General features: G+C 40.8%; 1 long non-coding RNA gene across 1 annotated transcript; it reads right to left on the bottom strand.

The window, feature by feature from the left end:
• Positions 1-459: 459 nt before the first annotated feature.
• Positions 460-4,294, bottom strand: LOC116549494. The gene is made up of 3 exons (XR_004267904.1): positions 4,089-4,294; positions 1,526-1,662; positions 460-804 (listed from the first exon to the last, which is right to left on the bottom strand). It is a non-coding gene; the product is annotated as an uncharacterized LOC116549494 (long non-coding RNA).
• Between the last annotated feature and the right edge of the window lie 5,685 nt (positions 4,295-9,979).

The raw sequence follows: 9,979 nt of genomic DNA, 5'->3' as shown, positions 1-9,979 counted from the left end.
GACTAAAGAACATTGAATAGTTAATTTGTATTCAGTGCTATCCCTGCATGCAGTCTTCATATTCAGTTTTTGTTGGAACTTTAAGAGAAAAAGAGAAAGAAAGGAATACATAGGTTAGGATGCAATGAACTGCTTTAAAAAAGAATTTTAAGTGGCACGGACTCACTTTGGAGTCTTCATACACATCTGATAATAACAGTATACCTACCTTGGCAAAGCACTGGAGAGTTTGCCAATAAAAACAACAACTCTTGTATTCATTCCCTTCTTTGATGCTCAGATCAATTCTGTAAGGTAGGGTGGTGCGATCCCCTATTTTAGGTGAAAAAATTGAGGCTCAGGGAAATTAAATGGCTTTTGTCAATAAGGTCAAAGAATTAACACAGCAGAACCAGCATTGTGACCCAAGTCTCTTAATGCCCAGGTTTGACCATGTTCATCCCATCACGGTGAGCTGGGTGGGTGTAGAGGGAAGGGTCTAGCTGGGTTTGGACAGAGACGCTTGAAGTGTCAAAGTGAATGTGAGTGAAGAAAAACTTCGTTATTAGCTATAGCCCTCTGTCAGCCAACACACAGTAATAAACACAGTTGCTCACCCAGAAAATGGTGCGAAGCCCCTACCTGCCAAGCGGATGATGAGTATTCCCTCAAGTGTGGCCAGGCCTGGGGGACAAGCATCCCATGCAGCAGCCCCGTGGCACTGTGGGAAAATCTGCACTCTGGGCTTTGAGGGACCAGAGTTGTAGTGCCAGTTCCACAGTACATAGGTCCATTGTGTGACTTTCAGCAAATAAGGTCTGTAATCTGTAAAAACAGATTTGATCACATCTGTTCACCCCCCTGGTATACACAGCCAAGTTTTATTGCAACGTACCAGCGGCTGAAATAAAGAAATAAAAAGCTCGCCCATCAAGTTTGTGAATGCCATGAAGGTAGAGAGAGTAGCTAATAATGACAAATGACAGATAAGTTTTCTAGAAGACCTTGAGACTGGCAGGAACATTTAGATGAAACTAATACAGCATTGTATCTAGGGTTTAACAAAAATTGCACGAGTGACAGCATTTGTTCTTGATGCACATCTTGTTCACTTGCTGAAAGGATCTGGGAAAGGGAATACACAGGTTTGGGCTCAAGGAGATTTGGGAGTTTAAATTGACTCCTAAAGTCAATATGAATGGGGATTGACAAAGAAGTTAGCACAGCCGTGGGCTCCCCCAACACAAGTGTAGAATCTAGGACAAGGAACCACGTTGAGCTTGCGTGCATGGCCAGGTGACCATTGGGTTCTGTAAGCATGCGCTTAAGAAAGTTATTGACAAACTGGAGCTAGCGTAAATGATTGGGAAATCATGGTCTATGTCAGGGATTTTATGGCCTGTAAGGAGAACATTTCATAGGCTGATACGATGGTGGTTTGCACAGAAATAAATGGTGAGGAGGATGAGGAAGTATGTAATCCATGTGAGTATCTGCAGGGCCAAAGCTAAGCCAGTGAATGAAACTAAAGGGAGGCAGAGTTTACCTGTAAAAATGGAAGCAGGAGGCTTTGCCAGGTGGCGAGCTTCTTCTCATCAGAGAAGCAGCCTGACCTCCTTGTGGGGACTGGCACAGAGGTTCCTGCAACATGTGAGATTGGAGCTTTTGACTGGCAGCAGCAATCTAGGAAATGGAACGAGTGAGATGAAAACTGGAAACGCTCTGTAAATGTGAGATTGTACTGTCAGGCGCTGAGGAGGAAGGCCCTGAGCACTCCCTCCACTTAGACTGTCCACCGTTCCCAGGTAGGGCGGGAAGGGTCTGTCTGTACTCACTCCTCACTGTCTACAGTCCGTCTCTAAGCTCTGCCCGTCCCTTTGCCTATGGCTGCACACAGTCACACATTTGCTCACAGGTGTTTGCTTGTTTGTTTAGACAAGGTCTCGCTCTGTTGCCCAGGCTGGAGTGTTCCCATGTAGCTGGGACTAAAGGCAGCTAATTATTTCATTTTTTTTTTGTAAAGATGGGGTTTCACCATGTTGCCCAGGCTGGTCTGGAACTCCTGGGCTCAAGCAATCCTCCCACCTCAGTCTCCCAAAGTGTTGGGATTATAGGTGTGAGGCACCGCGCCCAGCCTGCTGAGACTTTTGCGTGTGTTCTGTTTCCACTATGGAACTGAGAACACTGAAGGACCAGAGATTTCCAGTGTGGGGAAGAAAACCAGAGGCTGCTCCTGAAAAGAGTCACCCTTGAGTGTGAGTCTGTTCCAAGCAAATCAACTGAGCTGGAAGGTCGGTGAGCTTGGATTTATTTGGTGTCTTCCCCCTCCCCCTTTTTAAAGGGAGCTATAGAATTAAGGGTTGAGGTTTTTTTCTTTTTCTTTTTAGAGGTTTTTTGGCTACCTAATTCATCAGCTGAACTAATCTGCAGAAAAGAAATTTATCTTCAAAACAGAGCTTTTTAGATGCTTGAATAACAAACTCTGTCTCAGTAGAAGCTATTGGCAAAATGAAGCTCACCTCCTAGGCTGACAGCTCTGTGCAAACGATGCCCAAAGTTTCAAGGGCTAAACCAGACTGGCTTTCAGCCAAGGGTATGTTCCTAATGGGTGTATTTGCATCTGGGGAGGAAAAGATCTGTGGCCACACAGCCACGTGGTTGTTCCTCATAACCCGCAGTTGGTTTTCATCTGGACTCCCTCCCCACCCCTGGCATCTGCCGGATGTCTCTGTGTCTAAAGCCATAGTTTACTCTTTTTTATCCTCATCCTTCAGCCAGTCCTACATTTTATGTGTCTACTATCCAGACTTCTCTTAAATCTATCTGTTACTTTCCACCCCACCTATCCACTCAACTGAATAGCCACTACATGAGGCACTGTGCTAGGCTCTGAATCACAAACATCATTAGGGCATTTGGTCTTATTACTTCAGTCCTGGGTTATGCACCTGTGCCGGGGGGGGGCAGCTGATTTTCCTGATTCCACTCCCAGACCTGCCACTCCTTCTCATACACAAAACTCTTGCTCAGACACTGTCCTGTTCTTCCTGCAAGGTCCAGTCAAAACCTGTGTTTTCAGAGGCCTCTGCAGCATGCACCCATTGTGATTGTGCAGTCTTAGCTCCTTCTGGCCCTGTGGGAGGATAGTGGATTCTAGAAAGATCCCTGCCCAGCCACTTCCTGCCCACTGCGACCTTGAGCAAAATCTCTGGCTCCAAGTGTCGTATGGGTGATGGTGAAGGGGTAGCAAGGAAATTTGAGTGGGTTTGTCAGGACGAGGAGCAGTAAGAAAACTTGAAAGAGCCTCCTGTCTTAAGAAGGCACTTGACTGCCTCTGATCAATTCAGGGAGGCTTCAACAGCTCTTAAGAGGATTAGGCCAAAGGGCTTCAGTGAAACTTTTGTGCTTTTGTTCCCTAGAGTGGAAACCCTTGACACGTGTTACACACAAACAACACTTCTGGTGGAACAAGAGGTTTACAATGATCTGTCTGGGACCCATAATACAATTCAGCATCTCTTTAGAGTTTCAGTCTATCAAACATTTTCAGACTATTTCACTTAACCTTTATCATTATTGAAATGCTTGGGGGAAAAAAAACTCCACATTTAAGATTTCTAAGGCAGAAGCATCACCAGCAGCCTCAAGAGCCATTCAAAAAGACATCATCTCCAGGCTTGTTACCTCTTATCCTCCCTTCATTATGTTACAGAACTCTTCTTCTTAGAGAGATTGCCTAGAAAGAGGTAAAGATTAATAGACATCGTCAGCCCCATTTGCAGCTGAGGAAATGAGACTCAGAGTGGCAAAGTGACTTTTTCAGAATCATAGCAGTAAATGGTAGCATTAGGAAGCTCAGCCTGATCATCCTGCTCTTGTCCTGCTGAGGAGATAGTGAGAGCAAAGCGGGGAATAAAACCCAGCTCATCCCCCTGTTCCTCCTGCCCAACCCTTGCCAAGACTTCAGGTAACAGAAGAAAGAGAACACTTGGGTAGGGACATGCTAGGACCGGAATAGCTGTGTGTGTCCTGCAGACCATTAGTGTGGAGTCCATGGCCGTGTGAAGGGGATGGGGTCCCAGTTCTAAAAGCAGGATCATGGAAGTGACCTTGGAGGACCAGACGAGGAAGCCTATGGGTACCTTTTGGTGATGTGGATTTAGACACTGGATTTGGCTGTGAAGCAGACTTTTGAGTTTTTAGTTGTTGGCATCCATTTAATCATGCCCAGCTTCCTGCTTGGGAACTTCCACTAATGCTGTCAGTCCATGGACTTCTAGAGGAGCTGAATCTACCCTGAGCTCAGGAGCAGGAAGGTGACCTGGGCCTGAGCTAATGAATCCATCAAATTTACTTTGGCAAAGTGATTGCCTGAGGAATGGGCAGTGACCCAATTAGAGCCAATAGGACTTTTCCCAGGTGTCCTGAAACAAAGACACTCTTTTTCTCCTGGATGTGGACCTGAGACGGTGTAGTTCTGGGAGTTGCTGACAACCATCTTTTGGTCATGAGCTGGTTTGAGACTGGCTTCACAAACAGGAAGTGGAACACAAAAATGGAGATAAATTGGATCCTGTTAAACTTTGTTTGGAATCTTGCTTATGATGATTTTTCTCCTGAATTTTTCAGTTGTTTGAGTCAATATATTTTGTTTGTTTAACCCAATAGGGGTCATGTCTTCTCTCAATTGCAGGTGAATGGATCCTGTTTTATACAGTAGGATTTTAAACAGTGTGCAGAGTGAAAGTTTGCCATACAGATTTCTTATCATGGAACGTCTATTGTGTAGAATTGTGTTTAGAAAGCTTGCAAAGGGCTTCTGCTTCTGACTACACTGGAGTGACTGGTATCAGATGGCCCTCTTGTCAGAAACAACCATAAAAGCTATACTTCACCCAGCTTTTTGACAGCATGGAGATGTCAAGGCAGCTAGGACTGGAAGGGGTAGATAGGATCCCTGACAGAATAAAGTTCCAATAGAAAGCCCAGATTTTGTGGAAAGTGACAAGCTAATTTGAAAATTTATATGGAAAAGTAAAAGTCCAAGAACAGCAAATATCCCAAAAAAGGAAAACATTTTCTTAACACTACCAAATATGAAAACTTATTATCAGGCTACAGTAACTAAAACAGAATGATATTGCCTCAAGTATAGCCAAATAGATCATTGGAACAAAATTAAAAATCCAGACCCAGAAATATGTAGTCATTTGTTTTCATAGTCATTTTAAAGGTTCCACTGGAAGAAAAGGTGAGCTTTTCAGTAAACAATGTGCTGAGTCAATTGGATATACACTTGAGAAAAAAATGAACTTGACCTCTACCTCACACTATACACAAAAATCACTTTCAGATTGATTATAGGCCTAAACGTGAAAGATAAACAGTAACGCTGCTAAAAGACAGCATTAAAGACTATCTTCACGGCCTTGTTCATTTTGGAATCTCCTCAAGAGTTTGGTACGCGGTCAGTGTTTGATAATTGTCCATCACATGAATTATGGAGTAGGGGAAATAAAGTGAGAGCAATGAATGGGAGGCCGGTGTGAGAGCAGCAAAGGTAGCAGTCATGGGATCAGGGAGAAAGGACATACTGCATCACTCTAGGGTAATTTTTAGTAAAAGATACATAATCCTTCCATTAAGGAAGGCGGAAGCCATGGCAGACTGGAGGAGCAGGCCAGGAAGGCCCTAAGCCAGCCAGGCTCACAGAAAGTTAAACATTTATACTCTCCTGAGGACTCTGGGCTTCTAGCTTATGTGACTTCATTCAAAATTTCTGTCTTTGTATTTCATAGATATTTTAGGAATTGGAATAACTATATAATCGTTATTAGTCAATAACTTACATAGTTCACTTGTTAAATTTTGGTGTTGCTGCTTACAAAGTGCCACAACTGGCCGGGTCCGGTGGCTCATGCCTGCAATCCCAACACTTTGGGAGGCCGAGGTAGGAGGATTGCTTGGTACCAAGAGTTTGAGACGAGCCTGGGCAACATGGTGAGACCCTGACTCTTAAAAAAAAAAGTTTTAAAAAAATTAGCCAGGTGTGGTGGTGCATGCCTGTAGTCCCAGCTACTTGGGAGGCTAAAATGAGAGGATCCCTTGAGTTTGGGAGGTCGAGGCTGTAGTGGGCTGTGATCATGCCATTGTGCTCCAACCTGGGTGACAGAGTGAGAGCCTGTCTCAAAACTAAAATAAAAAATAAAACATGTCTGCAGATGATTTGATGCTTCTGCCATTGAGAGGTAGGTTTATATATCCTTCCCCTTCAATCTGGGCCTTCGTTCTTTGTTGACCCACTTTAGTGACTGGTTGGCCAATGGAATAAGGCAAAAATTACCCTAAATGTCTACAGTGTTAGGTTATGCAAAGCGACACTGCTCTACCTGGTTCTCATGGGACACTTGCCTTTGCAGCCCCAAGCTGTCATGTAAGAAGTCCAAGGTTGCCAAACTTTGAGCAAGTCTCTGCCACATCGAAGGTCAGATGAGAGTTTTCTGGATAATAGGTGCAATTGAAGTGCCAGCCAACAGATGCCATCAATTACCAGGCACACGAGTAAGGCTGCTTTCAGATGACCCTGTCCCTCATGACTGGGTTGCTCCCAGCCTCCATGTCTTGCCAACCAAGACTCTAGACATAACAAAGCCATAGCAATCTGTCCCCACCTCACTTTTGCCAAATTTCCAACCCACAGAATTTGTGAACATAATACAATGATTATCTTTTACTGCTAAGTTCTGGAATAGTTTGTTACACAGCAATAGATATTTGGACAATCAGTCATAATGTTCCTTCCTTCTTCCTTTCCTTTCTTCCTTCCTTCCTTCCTTCCTTCCTTCCTCCCTCCCTCCCTCCCTCCCTCTCTCCCTCCCTCCCTCTCTCTTTCTCTCTTTCTCTCTTTCTCTCGAGATGGAGTCTCACTCTGTCACCTTGGCCAGAGTGCAGTGGCCTGATCTCATTTTACGGCAACCTCCACCTCCTGGGTTCAAGCAATTCTCCTGCCTCAGCTTCCTGAGTAGCTGGGACTACCGGCACACACCACCATGCTCAGCTAATTTTTGTACTTTTAGTAGAGGTGGGGTTTCACTATGTTGGCCAGGATGATCTTGATCTCCTGACCTCGTGAGTTGCTTGCCTCGGCCTCCCAAAGTGTTGGGATTACAGGTGTGAGCCACTACGCCCAGCCAGTCATGATGTACTGTCATCAGAACACACAGTTTGCAGTAACTGCTGTTATCTTGAAAAAACAGTTGCTTGTGTCTTATTTTTAAAATATACAATTATATAGTATCTAACAGTTTCTATTTAATAGTCAATGATGTCAATTTCAGTGGCATCTACAAATTAAAAGCCCCAAATACAGATGTGTGAACATTGATACTGTGTGGTTTCTATAAACTTGCTCATGAGAACGAGGGAGGAGTAAACACGTAGCATGTTTACACTCAGTTCTCGAGTAAGTGTCCTACGTTTTGACTTGGGCTCAGAAGGTGTTTCTCGCAGTCTGATAGGAAGCCTGGTGAGAGAGGCTGACGCTCCAGTTCACCAGAAGGCAGAACAGAAATGGCGGTGGGGAGCTGGTGTTGGAGGCAGGGAGGAGAACAGCCCGGTAATCTGGTTGGAAGTGGCCAGTCTCTCTGTTTAGATAAAAGAAAACACCCAAACTAGACTTCAAAGTAAAAATGGCTCATGGGCTATACCTAAGGCTCCATGTAAAACAATGTGTTGTTGAAAGCCTGTAGAAAAGAATTGACAAAATCATCTGAAGCAAAGGCAAATAAAAATAGGGATTTGTATCTCTAAAATCAAACAAGGTTGAATTTAAGGCAAGAAGTATTGAGCAAGACAAAGCATGATATTTTGTAATGATAAAAGTGTAAACTACAATGAAACCCTAGCAGTTATAAATAGATATATGGTAAGTTATAATAGTGATAAATTCATAAAACATGAACTACAGAAATTCAAAGAGAAATAGAAAAATACTAATGGTAGAAGATTTTAATTCTTTTACCTGAGACTTTGACAAGTACAAAAAAATAAGAATATTGAAGACTAAAATAATATAATTAAAAAGATAGACTTCATGAACATATATTCAAATGCTATATCAGAGAATATATCTTCTTTAAAGTACTCATGCAATAATCACAAAAATGTTACTCTTATAGTAGGTTGAAATGATACTTCACTAATTTGCAAAATGGAGAAATAGTGCAGGTAAAATTCTCAGACAGCATTTCCACAAAATGGAAATTAGGTTTTAAATAATTGTAAATCTAAAAACCTCATCATTTAGAGCATTTAAACTCTTCATTAACTCTTTGATCAAATAGGAAATTTAAAAGTATAGGAAATCTACAAAGTAACAGCAACACATATAATCGAAATCCATGGGATATTGTTAAATCAATAAACAAGAAGGAAAATAAATGAAGTATACAGTTCTAGAAATTTAAAAGAACAATATAACTAAGGCAAACAGATGGAAAGAATACTAAAGGTAAAAGCTTATTTTTTGCATTATAAAACAGGAAAATGGTAATACTAAAAAAAAAAGATCAAACCAATAACTGGTTCTTTAGGGGAAAAATAATAAACTCTATAGATGTTAATTACTCTAATCAAGAAAATAGGGAGAAAGCACAAATATATAAACTTTCAGTAAATGAAGTGAAGGAATCATAAAAGGCTACTTTGCTTAACTATATGTAAATAATTGGCTAAATGGATGTTTTTCTAGGAAATATAAATTGCCAAAACTGGTCAGAACAGAAAGAAAATCTGAACAGACCAAGTAACATGTAGAAATTAGAAAATGTCATCGATAATATTATTAATAACAACTAAATAGCAATAGGCTTGTATAGTTTATTAGGCAAATTCTAGAAAACTTTTAAGGAACTGGTAATTTCAATGCTGCTTAAGCAGTTTCAGAACAAAGGAAGAAAATCAAAAGTGCAAATTCTTCTTATGAGACCAGTATAATATGGATATTAAAACCCAACAAAATGGCAACAAAAATAAAATAAAATTACAGCCCAATCTCACCTAATAAATATTGCTGTAAAAATATAGAATAAAAGAAACAGACCCATTAAAGTCAGAAAATAGATAAAAATATGTATTGTTATTATTTAACAATGAACTGGAAATACTAGTCAACATAATTAAACCAGAGAAAAATAGGGGTATAAAAACTTGAAAGTAGGAAGTAAAATTACCATTTTGTGTGGATATTATTTATTTTAGAATCCAAGACGATAAAGTAAAAATATGTTGTAAATAATAAGAAAATTTATTTAAGAAGCATGTTACAGAATTAACATTAGGAAATTTATAGTCTAATTATGTAGAAACAATGGCCAGTTAGAATGTGACAGAAGAAAAAACTCACGTATAAAAGGAACAACAAGTGAGTCGTCCAGAACAAATTGTTTTGTTTGTTTGTTCTGAGACAGATTCTCGTTCTGTTGCCCAGGCTGGACTCAAACTCTTGACTTCAAGTGATCCCCTCAATTCATCATCAACAGTAGCTGACACTACAGGCAGGTGCTACTACTGCGCACAGCCAGAATAAATTTAAAAGGAAGTTATGCAAGGACCATGTAGAGAAAACTTTAAAATGCAAATGAAGACTTTAAAAAATAGAAAGACATGATGTTCTTGGGTAGGAATATTCAACATTGTAAAGATGTCGACTCTCCCTAAATTAATATATAAATGTAAAACAATGGCAATAAAAATACTATCAGAATATTCTTTTGGAATTAAATAAGCCGATTATATAGTCTATTATAAAAATAATTACTAATCAGAAAAAATCTGAAAAAGGCCACAAGGAGATGTATTAGTTTTCTATTACTGTATAACTAATTACCATAAATTTAGTGGATTAACACAATATCTATGTATGAACTCTCAGTTCTGTAAGTAAACAGAACTGAGAACAGCAAGGCAGGGTTCTCAGCTAAGGGTCTAATGAGGCTGAAAT

Source organism: Sapajus apella, unplaced genomic scaffold, assembly GCF_009761245.1.
Source record: "Sapajus apella isolate SASKATOON/1434 unplaced genomic scaffold, GSC_monkey_1.0 scaffold6, whole genome shotgun sequence".
Lineage (NCBI taxonomy): Eukaryota > Metazoa > Chordata > Mammalia > Primates > Cebidae > Sapajus > Sapajus apella.
The sequence above is the reverse complement of the archived record's forward strand: the minus strand, read 5'-3'. Positions and strand labels throughout refer to the sequence as shown.